Source organism: Dermacentor andersoni, chromosome 10, assembly GCF_023375885.2.
Source record: "Dermacentor andersoni chromosome 10, qqDerAnde1_hic_scaffold, whole genome shotgun sequence".
Classification (NCBI taxonomy): domain Eukaryota; kingdom Metazoa; phylum Arthropoda; class Arachnida; order Ixodida; family Ixodidae; genus Dermacentor; species Dermacentor andersoni.
Genome location: NC_092823.1, coordinates 84,739,299 through 84,749,444, shown reverse-complemented (window position 1 = coordinate 84,749,444; position 10,146 = coordinate 84,739,299).

The window sequence follows — 10,146 nt, the reverse complement described above, 5'->3', positions numbered from 1 at the left end:
TGAAGGTGGGCGCAGCTGAGGCTACCCCAACCTCCCCGGCCCCTTCCAGCGCTGGCAACAGCCGGCGCAGCCAAATCGCTCAGGCAGCCCCATCGACCTCCGGGCTGGTGGGTGCAGGGGTCTTGCCCTCCAAGGTGGGACCCTCGCTGGTAACTTCTCGCTCGCAAGAGCATGTGTCCGGCGCCTCACTAGAGGCAATGGACACTACACCTACCCTCCAGGCGCACCAAGCGCCTAAGGAGCGGCGAGGCTCCCTCGAACGCTTCAGAAAAAGCAAAACCCCGGTTACAGGGCCTCGAAAGGGCTCTGTAACCTAATGCATCACTTGTGTTTCTGTTTACACAGCACCGATTTCCTTCAAATATGGATTCGCAAATAATTCAGTGGAACATCAGAGGTCTTCTTAAGAACCTTGACGATGTGCAAGAGCTTATACAAAAACATAATCCAAAAGGGCTGTGTCTACAGGAAACACACCTAAAACCACAACACACGAATTTTCTCCGACCGTATGTCACGTTTCGCAAAGATAGCGATGATGCTGTCGTATCATCAGGCGGTGTTGCCATTTTTATTCATAAAAGCATAGCGTGTCAACCTTTACAGCTACGAACGCCCCTTGAAGCAGTGGCGGTCCAAGCGGTTCTCCTAACCAAACTCATCACCATTAGCTCTCTTTACATACCCCCCCCCCCATTACAAATTAACGAAACATGAATTCCAATCCTTTATAGATCAAATGCCAGAACCTTATGTTGTTCTTGGCGATCTCAATGCGCACAGCTCCCTGTGGGGCGATTCTCGTATAGATGCACGAGGTCGTCTTGTTGAACAGTTCCTTTTTTCTTCTGGTGCGTGCCTTCTGAATAAGAAGAAACCCACTTATTACTGCCTTGCAAACAATACCTTTTCTTCAATTGATCTGAGCATAGTTTCCTCGTCCATACTGCCTGAACTCGAATGGGAAGTCATGAACAATCCTTACGGAAGCGACCACTTCCCCATACTATTAAGAACACTTAAAGAAAACGAATATCCACCACAGGTTCCCAGGTGGAAGATTGACACAGCAGACTGGGAGAAATTCCGAAACTTAACTAGTATATCATGGGATAACATGTTCTTCTTTAGAAATCGATGCTGCTGTGGAGTACTTCACAGCCTTCATAATAGATGCCGCATCTAAATGCATACGTGAATTAAGCGGCTCGGCATGCAAACGGCATGTCCCGTGGTGGAACGATGAATGCAGAATCGTACGTAGGAATCAGAACAAAGCGTGGGGGTTGCTACGCGCTTCGCCCACTGCAGAAAATCTTTTCAACTTTAAAGAAGTAAAGTCCCAAGGTAGGAGAACCCGCCGACAGGCCAGAAGAGAAAGCTGGCAGAAGTATTTATCGAGTATTGACTCGTTTACAGATGAGGCCAAAGTCTGGAACAGGGTAAATAGAATTAGAGGGCGACAAACATATTCACTCCCTCTAGTAAATACACAGGGCGAACATTGGAAGGTCAGGCAGACTCACTTGGGGAGCACTTTGAGAGCGTATCAAGTTCAAATCATTATTCGCAATCCTTCCTGAAACATAAACAAATAGAGGAACAAGAAAATGTCGAGAGAATGAGCCTTACAACCGTCCTTTTAGTATTGCCGAATTGAGAGCTGCCCTGAGCGCATGCAAGAGCTCCGCACCAGGATCTGATAGAATCATGTATGAAATGCTCAAAAACTTACACAATGACACGCAAGTTTCACTACTCACTTTTCAACACCATCTGGGATGCAGGGTACCTTCCAACCACATGGAAGGAAGCCATCGTGGTCCCTGTTTTGAAACAAGGCAAAGGCCCTTCCTCAGTGGCAAGTTACCACCCGGTAGCCCTCACAAGTTGCATTTGTAAGGTGTTTGAAAAAATGATAAATCGGCGACTCATTCATTTCCTTGAACAGAGCAAAATGCTTGATCCTTATCAGTGCGGCTTCCGAGAAGGGCACTCCACAACCGATCATCTCGCACGTGTTGAAGGGAATATCCGGGACGCATTTATACATAAACAGTTCTTCCTATCGATATTTCTCGACATAGAAAAGGCGTATGACACAACGTGGCGTTACGGAATCTTAAGAGACCTGTCAGAAATGGGCATCCACGGTAATATGCTTAACATAACAGAAAGCTATCTGTCAAATAGTACCTTCCGGGTAAAAGTCGGCAATGCACTCTCACGTCCTTTTACGCAAGAAACGGGTGTACCCCAAGGAGGCGTGCTCGGCTGCACGCTCGTTATCGTGAAGATGAACACGCTTCGTGCTTCATTACCACCGGCCATCTTTTACTCTACGTGGAAGACATTCAAATAGCTTTCAAATCTTGTAACCTTGCAGTCTGCGAGAGACAGGTACAGGAATGGATTTAAGATCAATCCTAACAAAAGCTCTTGTGTTCTTTTTACAAGAAAATAGGACTTATCCCAGATCCTTGCATAGAACTGCGTGGACAACAGATACCTGCAAACAATGAACACAGATTTCTAGGGGTCATACTTGACTACAGACTCACTTTCGTCCCCCACATTGAACACCTTAAAGAAAAATGTCTAAAAACAATGAACATAATGAAACTTCTATCCCAGACTACATGGGGTAGTGACAGGAAGTGTTTAATGAATCTCTATAAAAGCCTCATTTGATCACGACTAGACTATGGTGCCGTGATTTATCACTCTGCCGCCCCGAGCGCACTAAAGATGCTAGACCCAGTCCACCATCTAGGAATCTGACTGGCCACTGGCGCTTTCAGAACGAGTCCCATACAAAGTCTATATGTAGAATCAAATGAGTGGTCACTTCATCTGCAGAGAACATACACCAGCCAAACATATTTTCTGAAAGCCCACTCAAATCCTCAACATCTGTGTTTTAATACCGTTAATGACATGACATATGCTACACTCTTTCGCAATCGTCCCTCCGTAAGACAGCCTTTCTCGCTGCGTGTGAGGGAGCATAGTGAAGAAATGCATGTTCCGCTCCTCGAGCTCCGCCTAATGCATCCAGCCAAGCTGCTACCTCCTTGGGAGTGACACCTGATACAATGCGACACATCTTTCACTCAAGTTACAAAGCACGCTTCAGACATTGAAATCCAAATGCATTTCCGAGAACTCCAGCACAAACACTCCTGCACGGAGTTCTACACAGACGCATCGAAGTCACACGACGGGGTGTCCTATGCAGCCATCGGTCCATCCTTCTCGGAATCCGACGTACTGCATCCGGAAACTAGTAACTTTACGGCTGAGGCCTAAGCAATATTGTCGACCGTGAAGCATATAAGGAAATCAAAACTCAAAAAATCAGTTATATCTACGGACTCCCTAAGTGCTCTGAAGTCTTTGATATCGTTCTGTAAGCACAAAAATCCTGTTATAATTGAACTCTATTCCGTGTTATGTAAAGCATATGTATCTAACCAGCATGTGATTATATGTTGGGTGCCTGGCCATAGGGGCATCCAGGGTAACGTTCTAGTGGACCAGATGGCCACATCAATTTCATTGCATGCAGTTAATCCTACTGCTTCGGTCCCTGTCACAGACCTGAAGCCTATCTTAAGAAGGAAACTGCGAAACCACTGGCAACGTATATGGGACGCAGAAGTAAATAACAAACTGCACGTGATAAAGCCACAGTTAGGCTCTTGGCCCTCCGTAACAAAATCACGGCGAACAGATGTCCTATTCTGTCGCCTCAGAATAGGACACACATTTGGCACGCATAACTTTTTACTCACTGAAAATGATCCTCCAACCTGCGGTAGATGCGGGGAGAGGCTGACCGTCCTCCACGTCCTCCTGGAGTGTCGGGCAGGCGAATCTGAGAGAAGGAAACATTTTTCTCTAGTGTACCGGCAGCACATCCCCCTACATCCCGTAATGCTACTCGGCCCAGAACCTTTATTTGACACCAACGCAGTTCTAAGTTTTCTGAAAGATGTTGTCTTGCATGTAGTTAGCCCCACATGTTCGTTGCGGGTGCTCTCTTCAGAGGATGCCGCTGTGATAGCTCTTTCATATAGCACATGCCTCTAGGCCCTTGTGTTTCAAGGGCTCTGGCGAGGCAGCAGTGCTCCAAATAATTTTATTATTTATATATATTCTATTTTGCATCATTCTTTTAAGGTGGATTTTAATGTTCATAGTATTCGTCATTCATAGTATTCGTCATTAGTTATCGGCATAATTTTATTGCACGTAGATTTTACGCACTTTACAGCGACTATATTTAGGCCACTTTACAGCCAAGTCACATCTTCCATAATACATCGTCAACATTACCATTTGTCATGGCGCTCTTTGGCCAAACCTGGCCCTTGCGCCATAAAACACCACACTTCATCATCAAACTTTGTCGTCGTGTTTCAGGCTCGTAGTACTGGCACCATTATTCGTCCCCGGTCACAATATCAGACAAAAAGTCGTCACCGTCATTGTGATACCGGACTAGATCAGTCATGGCAGCGCCGAACCTCTCCGTCTTCTGGCGATGGTTTAAAATCTTGGGCATCCATTGTGCACACAAGCGCCGATAACCGCGATGTTTATGAAGTATGGTGTGACCCGAACCATGACTGATGTTCACACGCCCTGCCAATTCACCGATGCTTAACCTCCGTTCTTGTCTAATCAGCCTTTGCAATTGTGTTGGGGGTGATTGCGCGGGGCCTCTGGCCCTGTCTTGGATCGTCTTTGCAGCCTTCACGTCCTTCTTTGAACCGTTTCCTTCAGGCTTCACAGTGGCCAATGAAATGCAATGTTCGACGTACAAGGCAGCCATACGGTGACTAATTTCTTTTGGGAAACATCTGCTGTCAGAAACCTCACGACGCCATGCTGTTCAATTTCTGGAGTGTCATTTTTATCTGCTGGCGAAAGCCAGGGGCCTGGACGCTAAATGCGAGCAAAAAAAAAAAAAAAAAGATGACAACGGGCCACTAATTGATTTGTGTTCGCTCACACAGCGATAATGAAGTAACAGTGCTGGTGTAGGCGAAACTGGGGGAGGGGCGGAACATGTGGGCTGCTGGCAGTATTGACGCTACTGATCATTCCCGGAAATCCGCTCAGTTACCTCATTATCGTTGCAATGTTTAAAAGAAATGTAGTCGCGCTTGCATTAGAGTAGTCATAATTATATCTTTGTACAAACTTGAAATAGCTATTAACCACTAATCAATGAGGAAGAAAGCCTTGGCTAACTGCAACATATTTTAATTGAGGAAAACTGCTAAGACTTGACTGATGGCGCCAGTAAATACACTGAAACTTACTTGTAATGATGCCATTAACTTCAGCATTCTTCTTGCAGTGTAGTAACAGATGAAGGCGATGTATTCCAAAACTTGATAGCATCAAACAGGGTATTTAATAAAGTGCGTTTTCACGCAAAACAGCTTTATTATTGCTCGGAGATGGTGATTTTCTAAAACCACATTTAACGACAACATGTTATGCAGTTATGACATATTTTCGCAACAGTACATCTCAGACGATTTGCCTTGGTATCATTGTGCAGAGGAAATAAGCCATTACTCTATCATGCAGGTGTAGAATGCAGAGGTTACGCTACTTTCTCGCCCTGCATGACGTAATCGGAGCTAAATTTAGCCTCTGGCTCGGCGCTCAGAGATGCGCAGCTCGGCAGTACTTTTGCAATCCGAGCTCACTCAGTCATAGTGTTATCTATCAATCTAACATCTGTGCTCACCAGAACGTAGGACTACAAATGGGCTACGTTTTCACAAATTGCGCGCCTGAAAAGCTTTGGCGCCTCTGTGTTGCATACAGAGGCCCAGAAATGTCGTGTCGCAAGCCACTTGATCACAACGGAACGTGTCCATCTCCATAGAATGCTAAAGCATCTGCTCATGAGGTAGGAGTAGGAGCTCCAACCTTGTACGAATACGGATTCATAAAGTGGCGCAGTGCAGTTGCGGGCGCATCTATCCTGGATATGGGGGTCATGTTTTTTTTTTTTGCCGTAGTGCCAAAATAGCCTCTACAAAGGAAAGAGACCGATTGCGAATATGGAGCAACTGCAAGACTTGCACGATGTGTAGCATGTTAGGATCGGCCTGCAGCTATTTCAGCCCGCTGCAGGTGCATCGATCCATCCGTATTGGTGGCGCCCTTCAGAGAACCAGCGAGGACAGCGCTAACGAGCCGTGAACTTCCTTTGGAGAACTGCTGACTACGGCAGCTCTGGAATGTAGAGGTGCCGGCTGGGTTCGGGCGTGACCACCTGACTACGGGGACGCCAGACAATGGATACCACGACGACTGCGCTGCAAAGGTCGTCGGCCCTCGGAGAGAGCACCGAAACCTGTGCGGCATGTGTGTGTGTAAAACCCCTACCCTCTTCTCACAAAGGCGACCACGAGGACTTTCTACAGTGACGTCGAACGGAGTCGTTTTAAGCGGCTGTTGTCGGCGGCTAGAGCGTGCTCGTCGTCGTGCTCTGTGCTCGAAATTTACTCGTAAGCTATGCGCTCGTTTGCTGTACGCTTTGTCTTGCGAGCACCATTTGGGAGTCACGCTAGACTGTCGATGTATGTCTTGTTTAAACTGTAAATAATGTAAATAAATCCTGCTCGCCCAAGTCCCGACGAAGAGTCAAGGTCCTCCCATCTTCCTACAAGCTCGTCTCCAAATCCGACAACTGAATGGCAGCGGTGAGATTGGCCTATGGCTCGTAGATCGGCCTACGACTCGGAGAAAGCAACGACAGCTGACGGACGTTGGCACATGGAGACCGACCGGTATCCTGATCAAGTTGGAGGCGACTTGGCATTGACCACCTCTTGCAACTGACTGGATACGGCGAAGAAGGACTGGTGATATGGTGCTGCTTCAGTGGGTAAGCGTTTGGTTTTGGCTGTAAGATTTACCAGGCTTCAATTTCTCTGTGTTTTTTAATTTGATTCGCTGGGATCTTTTACTTGTATTTTGATTTGTGTGGGTATCGCATCAAGTATTGTGTGACAGCTGAGCCAAAGCTTAAAGTACCGACAATGGTCCTAATGTGTTTGACGAGAGCTGACCTGTTGTGGTTGTGTGAAGAGATCGAGGTAAACGTAGATGAGGACTTGACGGAAGCAGAAATTCGTAAGACAATTCTAGAAAGTAACAATGATTTGAAATTCATCGAGCAAATGGGCAAACGAATTCTAAGTAAAAGACAGGAATGGGAATCAATTAGGCAAGAACGCCAAGAGCGTGAGCAAAAACGGCAAGAGGTTGAAAAAGAAATGGCAGCAGTGAACAAGCAGATACAAGATTTACAGCAGTTAAGCGCACAAAGTCAACAGCGGCTTGAGAAATCTATAAGCTGGACGCAGCGAAAGGGGGAAGTAGATAGCAGATTTTGCTCGAAAGCCGAGGAAAGTAGTAGTACCTGTCAGAGTAGCAGCACGTTCATAGGTGAACTCGAAGTGCTAGCCGCTAACGATGCCTTAGTGGCAACAGAGGCCGTTAAAGGCCAGAATGAGAGTGACGAGGTGCTGTGCCAACAGAGGACTGTAGAGACAGCTAGGTCAGCTGCGAACAAATTGGCACAGTTACCGCGTGTGTGCGTCGCATCTCATGGTATCGAGGTCGTTAGCGAGGTACAGAGTACTGTTGAGCCGACATACACGAGCACCCATGTCGAGTCAGGTCTGCCTGCCGAAGTGAAGTGCCAGCTGGACGATGCCGTTGAGGGTAATTCTTAGGATTGCGAGCTGCGTAGCTCAAGAGAATACAACTGCATTGTTCAGGGATCGGTGCAGTCCTACGCCAGTCTAGGTAGCCTAGATAGGGATGATTCATTTAACAATCATGCGGACTGTGCCCATGAGACAGCGATCGAAACCGACGGGCCGAGTGCCGATGCACAGCGTGAGCGGGGCAATGCAGTAGAGGGCAGTTCGCAAGAGTTCGAGTTGCGTAACTCGAGCAAAGCCTACTGCATTGTTCCAGAGTCGGTAGAGCTGTCCGCCAGTCGAGGCAAAGTGAGAGTAGATTTCAATGTAAATCACTCAGACTGTGCGGGTAAGAGAACAAGCCGGGTCGACGAAATGTGTACCGGCCAGCACGAGGCACCAGTGGACGGCATGAAAGAGACTTCAAAGAGAAAGCGCCGTAAAAAGAAGCGTGATAAAGACCGAAAGACGATGACTAATGTAGCGCAGCCGAAGACGGCAAGAGACCCAAAAGGACAGAGCGCGAGGAGAAGAAAGGTGTGGTCGTCGTTGACGACGTGTACGCATCAAGCATGTTCGAGCCACCGGTCGAAAAGAGACCGAGAAGCATGTTCTGCAAGGACGCGGACAAAGGGCACGGGGCAATTACGTTCGTCCTCGGTCCTTCGTTCTTTCCGAAGTTCAGCGTGTAGTACAAAGAAGCGCAAGGTGGCAAGACGAGACCAGGTGGTAGGGAGTCGTGACGCGGTCAGTCGAGTTAGTGAAGAAAGCATGGCGCCAGGACGCGAATCGGCAGGAGACTAACGTCTTGGAGGAGCTGATAGTGAGTCAGCCCTTTTGTTGTTCCTGGGTAGCCAGAATAGCTTTCAAACCGCGACCACCTCGAGTACGGCTCCAATAGTATGAGTCGGTTGTAAACGTTTGAAAAAGGAGGCCAAGAGAGCTTCCGTAGAAGGAAAACGTGTTGTTTTGTTTTATTTTTGAACATTTGCAAATTTTCGCGATTTGAGACTAGGATTTCTTTCAATATGGAAGGTATGAGCTCTCTTTGTTTTGTTTGAGAAGCTCGAGATTTGAAAGATGCATTTTTTTGTAAACGTGTAGTATCGCGTGGTGTTCATTATTAAGTAGATAGGCTTTTTTTGTGTAAGTAACCTGAGTCTCAAGGTTATCGTTGAGAGGCCTATCGTAACACGCGTATGTATTAGTTAACCTTCTTTTTTATGTGTTTTTTATTTTCTAAGTTTAACCTCGTAGATTTTCAGTAAGTGCGTGATTTGCACTAAGAGCTCTTAGGTTCATTAGCGCGTGTCCTGGGCGGACGGAAGGAAGCAGGTTTATGACTGGGTTGCTCGTGGGTGTTGAGGGCAGCCGTATTCTGACTTCTTTTAAATTATGGGGTTTTTACGTGCCAAAACCACTTTCTGATTATGAGGCACGCCGTAGTGGGGGACTCCGGAAATTTCGACCACCTGGGGTTCTTTAACGTGCACCTAAATCTAAGTACACGGGCGTTTTCGCATTTGTATTCTGACTTCTCTAGTACGCGTTCGTAGAGCTAGTCATTAGAAGACACATTTGTTTAAAGGTTCCTCTGTGTTGCGTAAGTTACGCAAGTTTGGTCGTTCGTTTAAGGAACGTGTCCTGTATGGACTAAAGGAACAAACGTGAGTAAGCGTGATGAAAACATTGTGTATGACGCAAACATGTGTTTGGAATAGGGACTACAAAGCTAGCGCGATTGTATTTACCTGCCTGCGGAGTTGGCCAGACGGTTCAGTGGCAACAGTACATGAGATAAGTACGCCACTGTGATAGGGTAAGAACAGGCTGTTCGTGAAGTTAGGCTGCTTAAGTTATGTTTGGGTATTGGTAGCTGAGAGCCTTCAGTTTAATTCTGCGTAAACCTTTGCTCTTGCGCAGCACGACAGTCAGATCTGGTTAAACTCAGGGGGAACGTGAACGCTCGCTTTGGCGGCACAAAATTTTGGGTCAAATTCTGGGATTCCCAGTTGAGCGGCTTGCATGGAAATTTTGATAGAAAGCCTGGTGGATTAACAGCTGGTTCAGGGCGTTTGCACGCTAAGTGGTATTGTGTTGCCGGGATTGACTCTTCTGTGCCAGTTGTTGTGAGATTGTTGAAGGCATTCCAAGTGCGCAGGGGTTGCAGAGAGCAAAGCCATCGTCTTGCTCGCCAGCCATTCTGTTCCTGCCCAACGCTTGCCAGCACTGGCCAGGCGAGATCTTCCGGGCCATGGAGGAGCTATTAGGATCGGCCTGCAGCTATTTCAGCCCGCTGCAGGTGCGTCGATCAGTCCGGGGTGGTGGCGCCCTTCAGAGAACCAGCGAGGACAGCGCTAGCCAACCGTGAACTTCCTTTGGAGAACTGCGTGCTACGGCAGCTCTG